Source organism: Ovis aries, chromosome 26 (genome assembly GCF_016772045.2).
Source record: "Ovis aries strain OAR_USU_Benz2616 breed Rambouillet chromosome 26, ARS-UI_Ramb_v3.0, whole genome shotgun sequence".
In the NCBI taxonomy this organism is placed as follows: domain Eukaryota; kingdom Metazoa; phylum Chordata; class Mammalia; order Artiodactyla; family Bovidae; genus Ovis; species Ovis aries.
Genome location: NC_056079.1, coordinates 936148 through 958176, shown reverse-complemented (window position 1 = coordinate 958176; position 22029 = coordinate 936148).

The following is a 22029-nucleotide window of genomic DNA, read 5'->3' as shown; positions in this document are numbered from 1 at the left end:
CATCAGTTGAGCACCCAGGACTGATCTCCTTTAGGATGGACTGGTTGGATCTCCTTGCAGTCCAAGGGACTCTCAAGAGTCTTCTCCAACACCACAGTTCAAAAGCATCAATTCTTCGGTGCTCAGCTCTATTTATAGTTCAACTCTCACATCCATACATGACTACTGGAAAAACCAAGCCTTGACTAGACGGACCTTTGTTGGCAAAGTAATATCTCTGCTTTTTAATATGCTGTCTAGGTTGGTCATAACTCTCCTTCCAAGGAGTAAGCACCTTTTAATTTCATAGCTGCAATCATCATCCACAGTGATTTTGGAGCCCAGATGAATAAAGTCAGCCATTGTTTCCACTGTTTCCCCATCTATCTGCCATGAAGTGATGGTACCAGATGCCATGATCTTAGTTTTCTGAATGTTGAGCTTTAAGCCAACTTTTTCACTCTCTTCTTTTACTTTCATCAAGAGGCTCTTTAGCTGACTGTGTAGATCAAGACAAACTGGAAAATTCTCCAGGAGATGGGAATACCAGACCACCTGACCTGCCTCCTTAGAAATCTGTATGCAGGTCAAGAAGCAACAGTTACAATCGAATATGGAACAGTGGACTGGTTCCAAATTGGGAAAGGACTCAAGTCAATATACGTGAAGGCTCTATATTGTCACCCTGCTTATTTAACTTAAATGCAGAGTACATCATGTGAAATGCCAGGCTGGATGAAGCACAAGCTGGAATCAAGATTGCTGGGAGAAATATCAATAACCTCAGATATGCAGACGAAACCACCCTTATGGCAGGAAGCAAAAAAGAACTAGAGCCTCTTGCTGAAAGTAAAAGAGAAGAATGAAAAAGCTGGCTTATAACTCAGCGTTCAAAAAACTAAGATCATGGCTTCCAGCCCCATCACTTCACGTAGATGCGGAAACAATGGGAACAGTGAAAGAGTTTATTTTCTTGAGCTCCAAAATCACTGCAGATAGTGACTGCAGACGTGAAATTAAAAGATGCTTGCTTCTTGAAAGAAAAGCTATGACCAACCCAGACAGCATATTTAAAAAACAGAGATACTACTTTGCCAACAAAGGTCCGTCCAGTTAAAGCTATGGTTTTCCTAGTAGTCATGTATGGATGTGAGAGTTGGACTACAAAGAAAGCTGAGTGCCGAAGAACTGATGCTTTTGAATTATGGTGTTGAAGGAGACTCTTGAGAGTCCCCTGGACAGCAAGGAGATCCAACCAGTCCATCCTAAAGGAAATCAGTCCTGAATATTCATTGAAAGGACTGATGTTGAAGCTGAAACCCCAATACTTTGGCCACCTGATGCAAAGAACTGACTCATTTGAAGAGAGCCTGATGCTGGGAAAGATTGAAGGTGGTAGGAGAAGGGGCCGACAGAGGATGAGATCGTTGGATGGCATTACTGACTCGATGGACATGAGTTTGAGCAAGCTCTGGGAGCTTGTGATGGACAGGGAGGCCTGGCGTGCTGCAGTCCATGGGGTCGCAAAGAGTCAGACATGACTGAGAGACTGAACTGAACTGATGGTTAAAGGTGCTCATGGTGCGGGGTGCAGGTCGGGGTCCCAGTCTGATAGACTGCTGTCAGAGGACAGGGTCAGACACCAGGGATGCAGGGCACAGGGGAACCCTGGGCACAGCTAAATCCCCACCTCTCATCCCCCTGCCGTGACAGTGAGAACTGTCACTCAGGGATCTCCTTTCATAGCTGGGGACACTACAGATTTTTAAGAGCTGGTGTAAGTGGTTGGTGGGGGCCTAGCTTGACACCAGCCCTTCAGTAGTCCAAGGTCAGGTCAGAGAGAGCAGGACCTGGAGGGCCTTTGTGGGGCACTACCTCCTGCTCACAAGGGACCTTCCTTTGTGGATGGGAGAAGGTCCTCAGATCACAGCCATGGGTCTTCATTAGCAGGTGGAGAGACACTGGTTTTGAGCCCAGAAAGGGGATGAGACTCCTGACTTGAATGAGGTTTGACTTCAGAGGTTCATCTGTTTGACATGTAGGTGTCGACAGGTAAACAGTGAGCAGCTTCACTCCTATTTCTTAACTTCCAAGAATGATCACTGTGATGAAAGGACCCACTTCTTCTGCCCTGACCCTCACCAAGCCGGTCGCTGGCACCTGGTTCCTGGTTTCACCTGAAATGACATCTCTGCACAATGACAACTCCTGTGAGTGGACGCAACTGGCTCCTGGGCCTGGACTCACATCCACACCCTGAGGCTCAGGACCTTGCAGCTGCTCCTGGACAGGCCACTCCCCAAGCTCCTCAGTGCGTCCCATCACGTCCCGACAGGACAGGAGAGGAAATCCTAGCCCAGAGCATCTGAGGCAACATTCACACTCTAGAGCCTCACACTGCTCAACAAATGGGCCCCCCAAAATATCCCTTCCATAATCCAAGGTGAGGAATCTGCAAGACGTGTCTCCTCACCGCTCCCAGAAGCCAGCTCAGACTCCATCTACTCATGCTGACGGCTGCTATGGCTGCTTGAGGTGGGCGTTTTCTTCATGTAACCAAGTTCTGTCAGTTCAGTTAGTCGCTCAGTGGTGTCTGACTCCCTGCGACCCCATGGGCTGCAGCACAGCAGGCCTCCCTGTCCATCACCAACTCGGAATTTACTCAAACTCATGTCCATTGAGTCGGTGATGCCATCCAACCATCTCATTCTCTGTCATTCCCTTTTCCTCCCGCCTTCAATCTTACCCAACTCAGGGTCTTAAGCTGCCTTATAATTCTAGGAAATTGGTTTTGGGGCTGAGGGTTTACTGGCTTGGCCAAATTCATTCCGGTTTTTCATAACACCAGTACTTGAGAAATGGAATACATCCTGCCATATCAGTAAACAAGGCTGTCACAGTCATCATCGAGGATGGCCCTCCCACGTGAGCCGGCGAGCCTGTGGGAGCTCAGGAGGAGCACCTGCCGTCCAGCAGCCGCTCCCTCCACTGAGCAAAGGAACCGCAGCAGAGGTTCAGTCCCTCCGTTCCCTGAGGAAAGGAAGCTCAGCACTGGAGACAGGGCGCTGGCCCAGACAGCTGAAAGGAATGACTGCAGTCAGCCTGGACTCCTACATCGCGCCATACACAGAAGAGCACTGAATTCCCAGTTATCTGCTTTTCATTAATTAACAATAATCTCGATGTTTAGAGAGATTACTGCTACCCGCCCTATGCTGCAAAACTTCTATATAAACCTGACTACTCCCCACTTCCCATCTCCTTAGAGCAGTTCTCTCGGGGTTACTTGAGATGCTGTCTCCAGGCCTAAGTCCTAAAAATCCCATCAAATAAAACATAATTCCCAACTTTTAGGTTGTGAATAGTTTTAAAGTTCATCAGTTCATTCAAAAATCAAACAGAAACAAAAAACCAACTTCTTCACCAAGGAGGACTGCCTACACTTTTAATTTTTTTCCAGCTGTATTACTGACAAGTAAAATTGAACATATTAAAGTATCCAACAGGATGATTCAATATGCATACACACAGCGAAACGGTCACCACAGTCAGGTTAACAGACACGTGGATCACCTCAGAGTCACTTTGTGTTTCTCCTTTGGGGAGGGAGTTGCTGACACTTAAGACCCATGCTCCTAGCAACTTTCAAGCACATAACTCAGCACTGTTAACTACAGTCCCACACTGTACATCAGACCCCAGAAGTCACTCGTCTTCTAACTGGAGGTCTATGCCCCCTCACCGACATCTCTCTGTCTCCCCCGACTGCCCTCGGCCCCTGGCAACCGCCCTTCTCCTCTCTGCTTCCGTGCGTTTGGCTTTTCTAGGCTCCACACGTAGTGAGGTGACGCAGTTCTGCCTTTCTCGGATTCATCTCACTCAGGGCAGTGCCCTCGAGGTTCACGCACGCGGCAGCAAGGCAGCGCCTCTCATGGCTGAGTAAGACCCCACTGGGTGTCTGCGCCACATGCCCAACACCAGGGATAAAACCGTAAAGGGATCCAATGGAGCTGTGTGTGTGGAGGTGGTAAAACACTGGGGAGGGGTGTTGTTCAACGACTGGATCAAAGGAAATGGATGGTTTTCATCAAATTAAAATGAAGAGTGATAGACTCATTCTACGAGAAGGCTTTTTGGTCCTAAAAATCGTAATCAAAGTTTAATCAAGTAGAGTGCTTTCCTTTCGTTTGATTTAAGACCCTATTTTAGATTACTTTAAATTACCTTGCTCACTTTAATGCGGTTAATATTAATGTAAATTTGTGATGCCAGCTGAACTAAGCTTTGATACTGGAATGAAATCTGAATAACACACCAATTACATACAGACTGCATGACTGCATCCATGGCCCTCTTAATCCCAAATCAGCTTTATAATCAGAGAAAGACAATCACAGTCCCAAAAATCTATTCTTGACAAAGCTGGATGGACTTAATTTTTCCAGAAAATATCTATAAGCCGTTGCTGCTGCTGCTAGGTCGCTTCAGTCATGTCCGACTCTGTGCAACCCCATAGACAGCAGCCCACCAGGCTCCCCGGTCCCTGAGATTCCTCAGGCAAGAACACTGGAGTGGGTTGCCATTTCCTCCTCCAGTGCATGAAAGTGAAAAGTGAAAGTGAAGTCGCTCAGTCATGTCCGACTCGTAGCGATCCCATGGACTGCAGCCTACCAGGCTCCTCTGTCCATGGGATTTTCTAGGCAAGAGTGCTGGAGTGGGGTGCCACTGCCTTCTCCGAGCATCTATAAGATGTCATCTTAAATCTCTTATAAGCGAAAAAAAAAAAAAGCCTTTTTGGCTTACACATGTATATTTCTCATGATGCTTTATCCTATCAATAACCTACCAAATGCTGTAATTACCTAGTTCAGCTCCCTGGTCTTACAGAAACATGAACTTTTATAATCTTCTAAGCACAGTTTTCTACGGAAAGCTCTACAAGTATCTGTTATGGTAAACACACGTGTCTCTAAGAAAAGCTACACTTCAGTACTGATGCTGAAGCCCAGGGTGGGCTATTTGGTTGGCAACTGACCCTGGACCCCTCCCTTAGCCTCCAGGATGGTCAAGTCACCTAGTAAAACAGGACAGGAGTCGAGAATTCCACCGACGACCTTGCTGGTCTCTTGTTCCCCCTCGGGGGCTCCACATACTGGCTTGTAAGGTGGAGTTTCTGGCCTGGGCTACAAGTAAGCTGATTACATAGGAGACCATGCCATGAAAACCACCAATAAAGACCGTGGGGTGTGAGCGTCCACTGCCAAAGCATCTCTGTGAGTCCCTACAAGCTACCTCTGTGAGATACTACAGCGTCTTTCTGCCCCAAGGCAAAGAGTGCGTATTTGTTGATCTTGCAATGAATACACATCATGAGAAAGCTGTCACTCATCTTGAGAGATCGCTGCACTACCCTTCCAACATCTTCTGGGAACATTTATACTGTTCCGGTTTTAGTCTATGTTGATAGTTAAATACAACTGATATTCTCTAATAGCTGGCCAAGCTTAAGATACAACTAACACTCTGAAATTCCCAACAGTCTGGCTTCTGAACAAATGTGCAAACATTCTAAGTAAAATATTCACCATCAAATATGCTTTGTATTAAAAGAGCACCATAATCAAGTAGGGCATATCTCAGAAGCAGAAGAATAACTTGGTATCATACGGCGCAACAGCAAAATTGATAGATCAAGGGAGAAACCATAATTCCTGTAATAGACGTCTCCCAAGCAGCAGAGCATTCAAAATATATTCTGGGTGAAAACCCTCCGCAAGTAGAAATCAAAAGAAATGCCTTTAAAATAAGGATATCTCACCAGAACCTCACAGCAAGCATACTTAATGTGAAACCCTGGCAGCGCATTCTCGTGAGTGCCCCCGCCCGCCGCCACACACACACGTGCACGCGCACGACCCCCGGCTCACAGCAGTGGCAGTAGACAGCACTCTGGGGCCCAGGGCAAGCAGGCGAAAGGCTCTATTTTTCCCTTAAAGGTTGGATCCTGCTTTTATTCCTTTATAATAAGAAGCATTTTATATTTTGCATGTAATTAGGCATAAATATGAAAAATTTCTCAAAATTAAAGAAAAGAATGCACATCCTTTTTCAAGAAAATCAAGTGCCCAAGTGAATGTGTGTAGAGTGAAGACCTTTCCAGGTTCAGAATCAGGCCCCGGTGCTACCTGGAGCACACCCAGGACTTGCGGCCCCAAGACTGAGGGAGGAGGCCCTGCAGGATGCGCCAGACCTGCCCCGGGAGAGTCCATCTCAGGCTCCGGGCTGAGCCTCTGCAGCATCCGGTGCCCTCCTCCCGCCCTGCTTGCCCCCCAGCATGGCTGCACTTTGATGCGATGCCCGTCCAGGAGGACAGCCAGGCAGCTGGTTGCCGTGGTTACAAGATGCAGGTGTGCAGTCTGGCCCTGCAGCACTTCTTGGCTCCTGGTGAAACCACAGTGGGGATGCCCCTCCTAGGACCCAGGGGTGGTGCGTCCCCACAGGCTGGACACCTGCTCCTACTAAACAGACACAATGGACCTGTTTCATCTGGCTGCTTACACCTGGACCCAGATGCCTGGCCATCTCAAGATTTCACAGCATCTCATGTTACATCAGGTCCCTTCTGTTCCCTTATCTTCCTAATTCTGCTTCCTTCTGAATGTGAACTGCTATCGCTGAGTTGCCTTTTACCATTTTTTTTGAATAAGGGTTGATTAAAAAATAAGTAAACACGTAGAGCCATCCATCCACAGAAACCCAACAGAACACTAAAATTCCCATCACCTGAAACCCACTTCCTCCAAATCACTCTTTCTAAACGAAGAAAGAGGTGGATACATTTGTGGATCATAAATATTAATCGTAACTAATTAACTGGTTTGTTTCATGTATGTGCCCTGTGTCACGTGAATTCAGGTGAAGCACTGAGACGTGTCAGCTGTGATTATAACGGGCGACCCTGTGAACAGGCATTACTACCTCACCTAACAAACGTGGGATCTGGGGGTCACCTGGCTCATGGTCTATTGACTGCAGGGTCATTTATGGTCTACTGACTTTCAATCATTAATCTGGGCTGTTCCAATGAAGTGTGTCTTTCTGCCACGAAGAATGCCTCTTTCCTATCAAAACAGGCAAGATTCTAGTTATCAGGTAAAAAAAGTGTATACCTGTGTGAAATGTGAAGCATGCCAAAAATCAAATATAACTGGATTCTCAGTTACAGACACAACAGTTCATCTGATTTTAGAAAATGAAGTAAAAAATGAAATCAACAGAAGGGGTGTCTGTCTACTTCTGAGGTATTACTTGGAGGAGGGAGCCTCCCTGGTGAAATATTAATGAGCTGTTTCCCCCCAGTGTTTTATGGAATTTAGAATTATGACAGCAAATGTCAGTGGTGCTTTCCTGAGTTCTAAAAAAGCGTATCATTGTCTTTAATTTTTAACCGATTTTACTTTTTTAAGACCACCTGACCTAAACACTTGACTCCAATTTTCACGTCTGTACATGAAGACAAGATGGTCCGTGAGCTGGAACTCTGAGTTGGCCATGATCTGCTGATGCTAAAACCCCACTGCTGTGAGTGGCCAGAGCATCTCAGAGTCACTGGGCAGGTGTTGGCATCACTGACTCTGCACACGTGGGCTGCCTGACTCACAGTATTTCTGACATTTTGTCTGAGTACAACATGCATTTTGTGCCTTCAGGTTTTAGTTCCAACACTGATTGATCAAACGCTAATGAAGGCTCGATTTCCTTCTTTAAAATTATCAGAGGATGGTTTGGGCATGTTGTGTGCTTTGGGAAAACTTACTAAATTCTAGTGTTTCAAGATTTCTGACACATGTGCCTAAGTATATAAGACAGCTAGTCACTCAGTATTAAGTTTTGGGGCTACTTCTTTTTCAGTAAGGAAAAAAAACATTAAAATAAAGAAATTGTTATTTTTAGTGGGAGAATGGTGCTATTTTCAAATATTTTCTGTGTTCTATTCACTACTAAAAGATACAGGAAAGAACGCACATCTCTGACTCCCCTCACAGTCTACATGAGCCCCTGGAGCTGTCAACCCACCAGCCACACCTGAATGGATGCCTTGGGGACCTGCACACGGGCCTTGCTGGAAGCACTAGGCTCTGAGTCTGCAGAACACGTGGACATGGAGCAGCGGGGTCTGAGTGGGGCTGCGATGTGCACAGGGTTTTCGGTATTGATCCTGAAGCGGGTGTTAGCATGGAGTCCTGACCACATGTGAGGAGGTCAGGACAGGCCCAGCAGTGGGATCAGGACACGGAGTCAGGTCCACACAGCCTGGGAGCAAGGACGCCCCCCGCTGTCTGTGACCCTTAGGGGCAGACGCACAGATGCCGCTACCTGGGGGCCACTCCCAAAGACTGCGGCGTTAAAAACCAACGTATTTCTGTGAGTGAAGAGCACAGTGCTGGGAGTTCACAGCCAGGCAGGAAGGAGCAGCTGTGAGCCATCTAAAGGCAGAATCTACACAGCCCTCTGTTCAAGAATTTGCCAACTTGGTGAGGAAAACAGACACTGTCCTCACTGTTTCCTGGCTTTGGGATGCGTGAATGGAGCCACAGCCTGGGAGAGCTGGCAAAGTCCGTGGAGTGGGTGGGGCCCCGGGTTCGCGTGGTGCCCGTCCATCCCGCGCCCTGCACATCCTGCCCCGCCCTGGCTTCAGCCCTGGCCAAGCGGACTGACCATGGGGCAGTCTGCTCCTCTGCAACATTTCACTTTCAAATTTCCAAACATCTATTTCATAAGCAATGTGAGTTAAAACATGCAAGTCTAAAATAATCAACTTGCATTTGTGATAAATAGCCATTCTGTTACCATCTCTATCTAATAAAACATAAATCACAGCTTTCATAGTAGACTTGAATCTGACTAGACAGCAGGAGGGAATAGGCCCTGTTTTTAAGAGCTGAGCGGGTTCATTTGCAGGATATGATTGGAAACAAGTGGCTACACTGATCCAAACAAAATCTAGGCCTGCTTATTATTGCACAGTTCATAGTTTACGGAGACAGACAAACGTGGCACCTAGACTTGGTTATAAAATAAGTGTGATGCTGTTATAGGAAATTCCATTCCTGATAATGGAAAAAACTCATTTTTTCGTGAGAACACATTTGCTCAAAAGCTGCGTGTCCACCAGGGGTGTCATGGGGTTTTGGTCCCACAGCTCCTTGCATGGTGCTCAGGGGCCTGGCCAGCCCAGGTGGAGAAGGACCTCAGGCCCTCTCTGGGCATGTGTAAACCAGGCTCCAGGAACCCATGGTGCTTCTGGGAAACGGTCAGGCATCCCCATCACACATAAGGCCACATGTCATGGCTGGGATACACATACAGTCTGTCCTGGCCGAGCCTGCAGAACTGAGGCGCATGGTTTGCGTCAGAAACTGAGAAGTGCTGAAAGTATTAATGGTAAGAAATGGCTCTCAGCAGGCCTGACTGAGGGCAAAGAAACAGCAGTGGTAACTGGGGACTCGGCAGAGAACACGATAGGATGCGGCCAGGAGAATGAAAACCTTACCTGGGGGCTGCATGTGGAAAGGCAAAACCAGTGAAGCCCGAGAGATACTAGCGCTATTTGACCCTCATGAAACCATGCGCTGACGGCAACAGTGCAGATTAGCTAAAACCACAGGTCAGTGCAGGCTCTGTGGGGTTTTTATCAGCTCTGAGCCGTGACACAGTGAGGTGAATGATCAGAACATCCAAGCCACAGTGACTTGTGACAAATGATGAGAAAGAGGAGCATATATAATTGTTGAATAAAGTAGCTCGCTTTACAGACCTAATTTTTAAAGATGTGGGAGATGTCCCACTTCTCCAGAACCCAAGCCATTCCCAGGACCGAGCCATCCTTGACGTCCATCCATAAGGACGTCCCCACCGGTCTCTAGCCATCAGCTGCGGCCCCAGAATGCGGTGCCCCAGCTCCGCGGCCCCAGGATCCGGTGCCCCAGATCGTGCAAGGGGCAGAGGGACCCTGGGGCAGTGGCTGACATGTGCTCAGGTCTCAGCACTCAGGCAGTGGCCAGGGCAGGGTCAGAGATGCTTCCTCCCACTGGTGACACTGCCTGCTTGTTCAGCACCCACAGGAGATCAGATGCTAACTGTTTTAAGTTCACGGCCCCTCACTCCAAAACAAGACAAGGAAAAAAATATATTCTTTGCTCTGAGTATCTTGGGAGTGTATGGTTAGTGGTTACATGCCCTTTGTTTCAGTGGAAAGAAGTTTATGAAAAAAAATAATTTTACACCAATGGGAGAGAATAGAGCTAGTATATAGAGGGACAGGTGATGCTAACCCATAATACTGTTACCAGTGAATGTCAATAAATTTACAAAGCATTGAAGAGAAAGTCATTTTAGATCGCATTCAAAAGGGGTGGGTGCAGGAAGGAGAGAGACGGAGAGACACTGACTGAGAGGCAAGGAGGAGACGAAGAGAATGAATTCCGTGCTGTGTGGATCCTGTTTTTCTTTGGGGAACAAATGAGAAACTATTTACAGATTATTTGAAAGGCCCACTCAGGTTTACGATGGGCCATTTTTCCAGGTTTTAGTCCAAATATATGACCATTTAGTGCTTTTCTTCTAGAGTCCCCATAGAAAGCAGCATTTCCCACGTGTGCTCCTGGAAACACCCCATGTCTGTTCAGCAAGGCCCAGGGTCCAGCTCAGACTTTACGATGCTCTCCTGTGAAACCCCAGGTGTGACTTCAGCAAAGCTAAATCCTGCCTGAGTCACAGAGATGGAAAGCATTGTTCTTTGCTTTTTTCTTTGCACTCTAGGATACAAAAGATACTTGTAACTGAAATTGCTGTAAGAGTAGATTAATGGGGATGCCTTCCAGTCCTAATTCACAAAGCGGTCAGCGTGCTCATTCCAGGGCCCCAGCAAACGTGGCTTTCCTGTGCTGTGAGGCGGTCCAGACAGGACAGCCTGCACAGCCATCTCGCAGGCCTGGACACTCATGGGCCCCAGGCAGGCTGTGTGAGAGCCCCCAGGCGGATGGAATGGACAGCCCCCCATCCCTCCCCACCTGCTGAGAAGCAGCCACTCCAGTGGACAGATCCCCAGGGCTGGCCTCCTGCTCAGCCTGGGGCACATTGAGTGCAGTGTGGAGTCTGACAGACTTCTGCCATCAAATGTGAGGGAACCTGCTGGGCAGGGGAGTAAGAGAAATGTTGTTTTCAAGGCTAAACTAAACTAACAAATAAATTCCCGCCCCCCCCCATCCCCCCCACCCTCCGAAAAAAAAGAGGAAGGAAACAAGGGAGATTCCACCATATTTATCTACTAAAAATTCTCCAAACAGGACAGTCAGGTTGAGGTGAACACAAAACATTTGTAGTTTTGAGAAAGGAGGTGGGTGAAATGCATGAACATATTCACCAACCACAAGGATGTTTACTGCAATGTAACTGCGTAGGATAAGGACAAAGATCCTTCATGCAATTCAAACAGACCACGTGTTACGGCACAGAGAGCGTGGTCCATCCACGTGGTACACTCTTGCCAGGCGTGGGCTGCAGCAACTGCGCACCTCGGTTATGCTGACTAGGCTCCCGTTTGCAGGGAGCACAGCCGGGGCTCTGTGACCCTGTGGGAGTGGGGTGAGTGGGGGGTCAGCAGGAAGGGGACACGTGTGTACTTGTGGCTGATTCATGCTGCTATATGGTAAAGCAATTATCTTCCCTTTAAAATTTTTAACAAATTCCCCCAAAGAAAGCAAGAGGAAAAACACAACCTATTGGGGAAGTCAGGTGAGTCCTGGGAGAACGGTCCTGTACTGGACGGCATCCACATGTCACCGTGCAGACCTCCACAGGGCCAGGTCGGGACAGGCAGGGTGGGGACCACGGGAGGCTGGCTCGCGTGGGCCCAGGTGGGCAGCCCCACTGCACCCCTAGCCTGGCTCTGATCTCAGCACAGTGTGGGGCCCACTCCAGCAGGACGGCTCTGGGGGTCACCAGGCACGCTTCAGGCCACCAGACAGGTTCTTCTTTCCACCTCGTCCAGCTCTGGAGGGGGGCGTCAGGACTGACTCTGCCACCTTTGGGCAGGGGGCCTGTCCCTGCATGGTCAGAGGCAGTGGCCCGTTCCCAGACACTCCCACCTCTCCTCCCAGTCCACAGGCCCTTCCACAGGACCTCCTGCTCCAGGATGGCAGGGTAGGGTGGGCCCTCTCCAGGACGGCAGGGCAGGGGCGGGCCCTCTCCAGGACGGTGGAGCAGGGTGGCCCCTCTCCAGAACTGCGGGTCACGGGCACTCCTGCTCCAGGACAGGGCCTCCCCAGGCGCCCTGGCCCTCCCGGCACTCAGCTGTCTCACTCACTGTCCCCTGTGATGCCCACCTGATCACAGTGGGAGGAGGCAGACAGCACCCCCGCACTCTGGGCTGACGAAGCCCTGCCTCCCTCCCTCCAACCAGTCTCCTGAAGGCAGTGGAAGGAGACCGAATTCGAGGTTCAGGCCACAAGCCTCTCATGTTCAAAGAACCTCCCGGAAGCCCCGGCCAGGCTCCAGGGAGAGCAGACCTGTGCGCCGTGATGGGAGTTGCGACACAGCCACGGACCCCTCTCTCCAGCCCCTCCACGCCCCCGGCAGAGCCCCGCTCAGCACCGTTCACTGTCCACTGAAGGCCCGATGAACAAAGGAACGCCTGGAGAGGACTTGCAGGTGGGGCGCCCGGTGCAGGTCCAGGGCGGGGAGGCAGGCTTCTAGTCAGACACTCTCTACGGGAAGATGCTGTGCTGATGAACAGGAACGCACATGACTTCAAAAACTGTGGCTTGAAACAAAGCTATTGCTACCGAAGATCAGAAACCCTGCTACAGTGAGTGTCACTCTGCGCCCTGGTTGCCTCAGTACAGAAAAGATCAGGTGTAAACTAGCATAGTAGACTAAGCTTGCCAATACACACGTACAAGAAAAAGCCACACATTTAAAAAATGAGACCAATTATAAATGGTTAGGGAAACAGCTCCCAGTAGAGTCTATCATGTGAGAATGTGCACACACAGTCATCCGTGCTCACGTTCACACAGAACAATTAACCCACCCTCTTACCCGAGGCAGACGTCACTCTACTCCTCACAAAGACAATGCCACCGCTCCTGGGAGTCTGCAGTCACCTCAAGGACACCAGCGTTCCGAAGATTTCCTTGTTGGAGGAAGCGACACCATGATGGGCCTCCTGAGGACCAGCTTCCTTTCACTTGACTCAGTCCAGGCTCGGGGGGTCTCACCACACAATGGGCCGCAAACTTTCACTCGGACCCTCAGCCTCCAGGGAGGCGGTGGAGGTGTGCTCGGAGTAGGCCCCAAACCACGCGTGTGCAGCCGCCCACTGCAACTCCCGTGGGCTCGGTGGGACTCAGAGCCTGCACGGCCACTGAGGAGCAGGAAGGAGCTGGCTCTAGGGCACATTCACTCCCAGCTGAGGAAGCCCTGCATTCTAGGCAGGGTTCGCCCAGATGCCCATGCTCTTCTTGGGCTGAGGGAGTGTCTCAGTGGAGCAGGCGTTGGGGTACACTCTGTCCAGAGGAAGCCTGAGGGAGACCCTGCAGACGCCGCTCCTGGGGGCCCCCACCCTGCCCTCCCCTGGGGGCCCAGATCCCCCACCTGCATCCTGACCTCCAGCTCGCGCTGCGGGCCACCCACCCTGAGTGAGTCCTTCTTCAGAACCACACTCACGCACTCGCCACGAGGCATGAACATGCATGCAACGCGCCCTCTGAACTGCGGCTCGTCTCCACCCGAGTCCCCGCTCCCCGGAATCTGACCAGTGGAGAAGCTGAGACACAGCACCTGGGGTGAAACCACCGAAGACCAGGTTAGTCCACAAAACCTGTCCACGCCATCACAGCTCAGGAATCAGCTTTATCATTTGCCAGGGCCGCCCCACTTGGAGACAGGCAGGCGCTCACACAGCTTCACTGCAGAACACTCTGTCCACTTTTGCTCCATGAACCTTGATGCCTGCTTCTCTTACAAGGAATCTGAAAACCCGTGAGCAGTTGCTGCACAGTGGGTAACCTGGAGCGCTGGTCCAAATGGACCTCAGGTCACAGAGGTGCACATCCGCCCACCGCCACAGTGGGTCGGTGTGAGGGCCTCGCGCACACGCTACATGCCTGCAGGACCTTCAGGCGCCTTCTGCACGCGGCCACACCGGCCTGAACTCGGTGCCTCCCCCACTGAGGGAAGCCAAGCATCGTCAGGGCTCAAGCTCACCCTGCTGGCCTCTGTCCGCAGAACCGACTCCCCCTCCACTTCTACGTGTATGCCCTTTTGGACCAGAGCCCCCCGCCACCTGCCTCTGTTCTCTGGACCCGAAATGAGACTGACTTTCAGCTGCTCTTGACCTCTGGCCTTGCTCTGCTGGTAAGAGAAAGGTGAGCACCATGACAGCGTCCCCAGCGCGCTGCCTCCCAAACCAGGGCATTTTCACATCTCCGCTCAAGATGACGCTTCAGAAGCAGGGGCCCAGGCGGTCCTCCTGGAGCCCATCTGTGCTTTGCCCACAGGACTCTGTCCCAAGAGCAGGTGCTGGGGTTTCCACACCCTCGATGACGAGCATCCAGGAGGCGAGCCAGCATGGTGAATGTGTAAGGTCCTCCAGGCCCGCCCCTCTCAGAGCAGCTCTGGGTTTGTCTGTGGATGTGCACCAGGTTTATCTTTCAGTTTCCTTTGGCACAGAAACCTTGGGATCTCCCTTCCACGTACTCAGCCAAAAGCTGTTGGCTGCTGCTGAGTTTTGCTTTGGTTTCTGCTTCTTGCCATCAACCCTGTTCAGACTCGAGGCCAGCTGATTCTTCCTCAGCCCCTACCACGGCCCACGTACTATGCTGGAGGTTTCCAACCGCACCATCTGCTGGCTCACACCCTGAGGGGGACCTACCATCACCCAGACTTTTAGGACAAGGGCCGAAGGGACAAGGAAACGGTGAGCGCCTTGTGTGAGGATTCAAATTCACACCCACGCTTTCTGACTCCAAGTCTTCCTCATCCCAAACTGAAGCCAACGTGGAGGGTACTACAGAAATCTTGAGGAACTATCAAGAGAGCGTGGGGCCTGCAGGTGAGGCTGCCTGTCAGTCGGCCGACAGGAACACCCAGGACCATGTACACATCAGCCACAGCCGACCTCAGGGAGCAAGGCCACCTCTCCTGACTGTCCTTCCTCTCCAACCCGGCGGCCGCGGAGGAGATGGCAGGACGGCCAGCAGAATTCACCGTCAGTCAGTCACTTGACAACCCACTAAACCCACTAAACAGCACCGACCGGACTCAGAACGGAAGGGTTTCACCTACCTCACGAGTGCAGGCTGAGGTGGGGTCCATGAGGGGACAGTCACATTCGCTGAGCAACACACACCTGCTCGAGGCTATGCTCTGACACTCCATGGCGCCCGCCCGGGACCCCAGGCTTCCACGATCACCCGTGAGCCCCACTCACCCCTTGGCTCCTCGGGGGGCCCACAGCTATGGCCTCCAGGGAGGGGGCCCGAGGGTGACGCCCGGTCTTCTGGGGAACTGGGGCTCGTCCTGGCCCGGCCCTGAGCTCCTAGATGGGCTCACACTCCTGCACTGTCCCCGCAGGTGGGGGCTGGATGGTGGACCACAAGAGCGCACAGCACACAGCCTGCCACACAGAATGAAGGGGTGGGCTTCTGGATCAGAAGACCACTGAGGTGGGCTGGTCAGAGCCTTGCACAGGAGCAATGGCCCAACTTCACAGAGCGGCGGTCTCGCTGGGGAGTCTCTGCAGCTCAGAGGTCTCATGGCTGCAGCCTCAGTTCCTTGATTGTCTGGACTGTCACTAAGGAGAAGAGGGACTCCTAAAGACTCTGTCATATTCATACTGTTTGAGGAAACCCTACAGCCTCGGTGATACGTCAGGGGCTACCCTGAGCATTTTACAGGTAGAAACCCTTCAGCTCTCACAGCCACGTCAGGGAGCATCCCTATCCACTGAGGCTGCAGGAACAAAGCCCCGCACAGGGTGGCTCACACATCATGCTCCCAGGCCTGGAGGCTAAAGCTGAGGCCAGGGCACTAACAAGGCACCCCTAGTGGAGGAAGGGCTGGGAGCTCTGTGGGTTCTGTGTCAGGGCACTGCTCCCATTATGGGGGACCCACCTTGCCTCCTGATCACCTCCTGAAGGCCCCCGACACCATCGCCAGGGGATCAGGGTTCAAGGTGAATGTCAGAGAGACAGAGACACGCAGCCACTGCAGCTGGGGAGATGATGCCTCTACGCCCACTTTCAGATGGAAAGTCTGTGTCACGCAGGGGTTTAGGAGGCGGCCCAGGTCACACAGAGGACACAGAGAACCCTGGGTGGGGGACGGTCCAGAGGCCCAGCCTTCCTTCCATGCTGTGCTGTTTCTCCAGATGGAATGGGGTTCCGTTATGATCCTGGGGATGCTGTTGAGCACATGGGCCATGGCACACACAGGAGAAGCCGCCCCTGCTGGCTCTGGGGCACGGGTCAGACACCAAGTCGGTGTCCAGAGCAAAACCCACTCTGGTCTCTCTCCTGCGCAGACCAGGAAAACCTTCGCCTGGACTGCAGGGACCTGCTCTCTGGGAAGTGTGAAACTCAGGCAAGGATGAGACAGAATATTCCAGCAAAGTTGCTGCTTGAGAACACTTCTGTCGTCCCTCCTGCCCTGGCCTGACTCTGCACCTCAGACTCCACCTGGCAAAGGGGGCAGGAGCGGCCGGCCCTGGCCCAGGAGGCTCAACCCTCCCCACTCTGGGCTGCGACTGTCCCCTGACCCAGCTCAGAGGTGACCCGTAGGGGACATAACCAGCCCTAGTGGGTCTTCCACAGGACACCCTCGGGGGCTGGGCCATGTCCGTGAGCTGAGTGCCTCTCTGCCCTCAGACCCCCACAGAGTGCGTGTCCGGTCCCCCCCACCCCAACCCCCAGTGCAGGGGCTCCAAGCTCAGCACCCACCCTGTGCCCCTAGTGACCCTCTGGGGACCCCCTGTAGCCCCCACTGCACAGACCCCCAGTCGGCCTCCAACGAAGCCAAGCCCAGTGAGCTTGCAGCCTGGGATGTCCCCTGCTGTAAACAACCCAAGCGTTCATTTCAGACACACGCGTGATCATGTCCTGACCCGAGCAGCACACAAGTCACCTTTTATTAGGAAGGGAAATTCATTTTGGGGGCATTTAACTCTGCCTCTTGACGCAGTAACTAGATTTGATTAATAGACTGTCTGCCCCGCTTCTGCTGTCTGCTCTCTTCCCAGAAGAGAACACGTCTAAGATGTGGAAGGGAGCCTGCCTCTGGGAGGCTGAGTGGCCCACGCACCACGGAGCCCAGTGGTGGAATGAGTCTCATCTTCAAGTCCCTCCGGGCAGTTCGTCGCTGGGCACTCCGGCCAGCCGAGATCTCCACAACTAGACGGAGTTCAGCTACCGTGACGTCAGTCTACCGCTCACGTGTGTGTCCCGCTCACCAAGCAGCTCTACCCACAGAATCGTCCTCAGCAACTCTGCTGTTCCCTGAGCCCCACAGACAGCAGCAGGTCAGGAGCTCTCCAGCGGGCAGCACCACCATCCGCAATAAGCACCGTGAGGACGCTGGGCACCTGTCTCTGCCCCCGCCCTGGGCGGCACCTGTGGCCGGCGCGGAGCTGCTGTGAAGCTGTCGCTTCACAGGCCCAGTAGAGGCCAAGCACTGCTATCTCAGGTCCCTGCCCCTTGGGGATGATCTGATTCATTGGGGCATTTTCAGTTAAGTCTCCTTCTCTGTCTAGAGAAAAACATCCTTTAATTCCATCAAGAACTGGGGATGGCTGCCTCCCAGGCCGGCCCAGGGATGCGGGGCCATGAGGACGGCTCCCCTCCCAGGCAGCGGACCTGTCACTGGCAACAGGGGAGCGCGCTCCAGCCCCGGCGCCAGCCAAGCCCGGGCTTCAGCCCGCCCGCAGCTCGTGGGCCCAGGCAGGCACTGTGCCCTGTGGGACTCAGGGGGCACAGGAGGCACTGTGTCCTAAGGTTCGTCCTGGCTCTGCGCACACCAGCTGCATGTGTTCTGACCCAAACGCCACTGGGCTCTGGGGATGGCCACGACCACCTGCCCTACCAAGGGGCCCCATAGCGAAGGTGGTCAGGATCACAGGGGCCCATTCTCACCAGACCTGTGCCGGATAGAGCTCCTGGACCCTGGGGTAGAGCTGGGCCCCTGCCCGCAGGAAGGGAGGGCTCCTGGGAACAGAGTCACACTGGGAAAGCATCCAAACACCTTCCGAGGGGAGGAGACCCAACTCCGCCTGGACCCCAGGGCACCCTGCAGCTGCCCCCAGCCCTCCCTGAGACCCCAGGCAGGGCTCCTGCCCTCTCAGCTGCCACGCCCTCTCCCTCCCCTGTGCCCCCGTCACCAGCTTGATTTGGGGGGAGAATCTTCCAGAGCCACCGCGGTGTCTGAGGCTGCCTCCCACGACCCTGCTCTTGTCATCCCACGTCCTACAGCAACACACCCCATCCCCACCCCCAGGGGGTAGAGGGCCTGTGTCTCTCTGAGTGCCTCTGCTTTGTGAGTGACCGTGAGCCCCGGTCCACACACGAGCTCTGCCCACGTGCACCCCCCGTTGCCTCTGTGAACAAAGCTGGGGAGTGGGGATGGGGCGGGAGGGCGTGATGCTGGGCAGGAGCACCATGCCTCTCTGAGTGGCCTCGTGCGCCTCCTCTGGACGACCTGGAGAAGGTAGCCACCGGTACTTGAACATTTCAGATACCAGGTGGCAACGATTTGTATTCAGCCCAGGAGAACGTGTATCTACAGAAGTCTCGAATAATAATCTAGTATAGGACACGGTTCACCCTCTGAAATCACTCTTCAGGTGTGTGGCTTCCACTGGGGGCTGGACTCAGCTTCTCTCTGATCTTACAGAGGACATGACCACCACACAGAAGGACTGAACACTGAGCTATTTACATTCACACAAAAAGAGAGATTTATGACAAATATCATTTTATAATATATGATTATATACATCGATTTTTTTTCTCTTTGAGCATTTCCCATGGGATTGCATTGCTCCGTAAGATACACACACACACACACACACACACACACACACACACACACATTGCTTTAATTCTGGTAAAATAAACATACAATCTACTATTTCACACCATTACTGAGTATACACAGGGTCATTAAGCACAGTCACACTGCTGTGCAAACATCCCCACTGCTGTGCCCAGAGCTCCCTCATCTCCCGAGCTTCCCTGCCCCCATGGCACTGACGTCCACCTTCCCCAGCCTCACTCATGCCTACAGCCCACACTGCAGCTGCGAGGAGCCTTGCTGCGGCGCACTCACAGCATCCACCCTCCTACGACTGGACACCTCCTGTGCACAGTGTCCTCAGGTCCATCATGTTGTAGCCTGTGTCAGAAGGCCCCTCCTTTTCAGGGCTGTGTCATATGCTACTGACCATCTGGACAGGTTTCTAACTCCCATCTTCAGGCATGGCTATTTCATTCTCTTTCCTGGTAAATGAGAACCCACTTTGAAAGTCACTGACATTACATTTCAGTAAAAGTATATGTCAGTAAAAGTCCTCAGAGGTTTTAAGAAGAGGCAAAGTCTTAAGGATTCACCCTCTGGGGTTTCTTGACAGATGAAGAGCTTCCCCAAATAATTATTTGGTGACTGCAGAGGCCCAAAGCTCCCCGGGATCCCTGCGCCTGCGGACAACTCTGGATGGCCAGTCCCATCAGAGGTCACGTTCAATACCCCACCCCCTAGACAGCACACTCATGCACTTGAACTCCGGATCCAATTCACTTAGCGTCTACACTGCTGCCCTGCATCAGGGGAGACCCCCATCAGGGACGTGGGCAGCATGGGGCACTCGGACACACGGCACGTGCAGGCAGGGCCAATGCAGAAAACCCTCACGTGGACCTTGTCACCAGAAACGACACAGGTTAAATAAAACATAACTTGTGTTGCTTGATTTTAAAGCAGATTTGACATGGACGCAAGCAAGCAGCAGAGATGCTTTGGTTCAAATGGCTCCTTAAGGAAGCTGATTTTCCACTGGAATTACCTATCAGAAATTTACATCCATGTTTCAAATTCAGTCTCTTTCTGCAGAGCACCTCCTACCTCCTGACCCACCGCATGTGGACAGGGATGGGGTCAGGGCCCAGATATTGGGCCCCACGCAACGTGGCGGGGGGCAGCCCCCTGCAACAGGGGGCAGCAGCCATGGTGTCTAGGATCACCCTCCTGACTTACTGCCTTACCTTCACTTTCTTATAAAAGCCTAGGACAGAGTATGGGCAGAAGTCATTACTGAAATCAGGGTCTTAAACATACCTCTATGCAAATGAAGGAATCACTTAAGTGTGAGTGACTTATCTTCAGAACAAAGATTGGAAAGACCTGTGCTACTTCTAAATGCTGTATCCACCAATTAAGAATGTCTGTCAGGCCACTTTGGGCAAATGAAGCAGTTGAGTTTCTATGGGAGGCCCAGTAGCAGAATTCCCTTCACAATCCCACTGGAAATGGTTCTTCCTCATCCTTTGAGATTCCTCTGTCAGAGGGCCAGGGTCCCTCCCGAGGGAAGCCACGTTGCTGTGGCTGCTGGACCATAAGCTCAGTCAGCCTGGACCTGCGCTCAGTATCACCTGCCAGGGACTCAGAAACGACCAACCACTCAGGCTGGCATCTCTGTGAAGCACACAAATGACTCCTTGTTTTCACTCTATTATTGCGAAGTTTCTCGAACTGCTAATAGAAAATACTAATTCCCAGAAGCCCTTTGGAAGAATTCATAGCTATTTGTACAAGCTGAAAAACCAAGAGCAGATCCAGTGAAATTTCAAGGCACAAAAGAACTTTAGCAAGTCAGATGCCTGGAATGGGAAGCAGTGCCGTGAACTCAGGTCTTTCTTTCACTTTTTGCCTTCAAACAGTCTTAAAGATGTCATAATAATAGTACTTTCTAAATGGACATTAGCCCCAGAGGAGACCACCCTGCAATGGTCCAACCCCAAAGGAAGCAGATATTGAAATGCACAACTCCCCACCTAGAAGGCTCATGTAGCTCAGAATAACTCACTAACTTTATGATTTTTGCAGCACCCAAAGCAAGAAAGGGCCACCCTCAGAGCCTGGGGCCGATCAGCATGTGGAGGACAGCCAGGCTCCTGCGACCGCTTAGCAAACAGCCTGGCCGCATCCCAGACAGTGTCCGCGCCTTGGCAGGAATCCGCAAGTCTGCCCGCAAGGCTTCAAGAGCCGCCCTTTAGAGACGGAAGGTTAGTCCGCAGCCATGTGGGCGCAGAGGCCAGCAGGCATCCTGCAGGCGTGTCTATCTCACCTCTGATGTGACTCATTCCAGCTGCGTCTCCAAACTTAAAGTCTGCTTTTGGAAGCACAGGGCTGTGGGTAAGAGCTTCCGTGATGTGAGCGCAGAGCTCTGGGTCCACCCATTCTTGGGGCCCCGTGAACTGGGGGCTGGGAAGTTGGTCCTGGAAGTTTCACATGGGCCATCGGTTCACAGAGAACCAGAGCCCTGCTCCCAAGTGTGGATACTCTCTCGGGCCTCTCAGATAAGAAGGGTGGGCACGCGCTGAGTGGGGCAGGGATGGGAAGCAAGCGGTCGGTCCCGCCCAGCTGCCGGGGGACCACCCAAAGGGCAGTGCTCAGGGCTGAGGGCAGGTCTGCACATCACGAGGGTCTCCTGACTGAAGGACACTTTCCACCCCAGGCTGCTGGGCGTGTCTGACCAAAGCCCCTTGGGATGCACGTGACCCTGACTCACTTTAAATGCTGCATTTCTGAGCCCAACCAAAACTATTAAATCCAAGCCTCCCTGGAAGAAGTGAGGGCAGGGCTTAGCAGTATTTTAATTATTTAACAAGGGTCCCAGGTGTTTCTTACAAAGATTTTGGGAGATAATCAGTCTCTGCGGCAGCTGAGGAAAATCACCGTGATGCAGAGAGCAAACACCAGTCCAATTTTCAGGCAGATGCG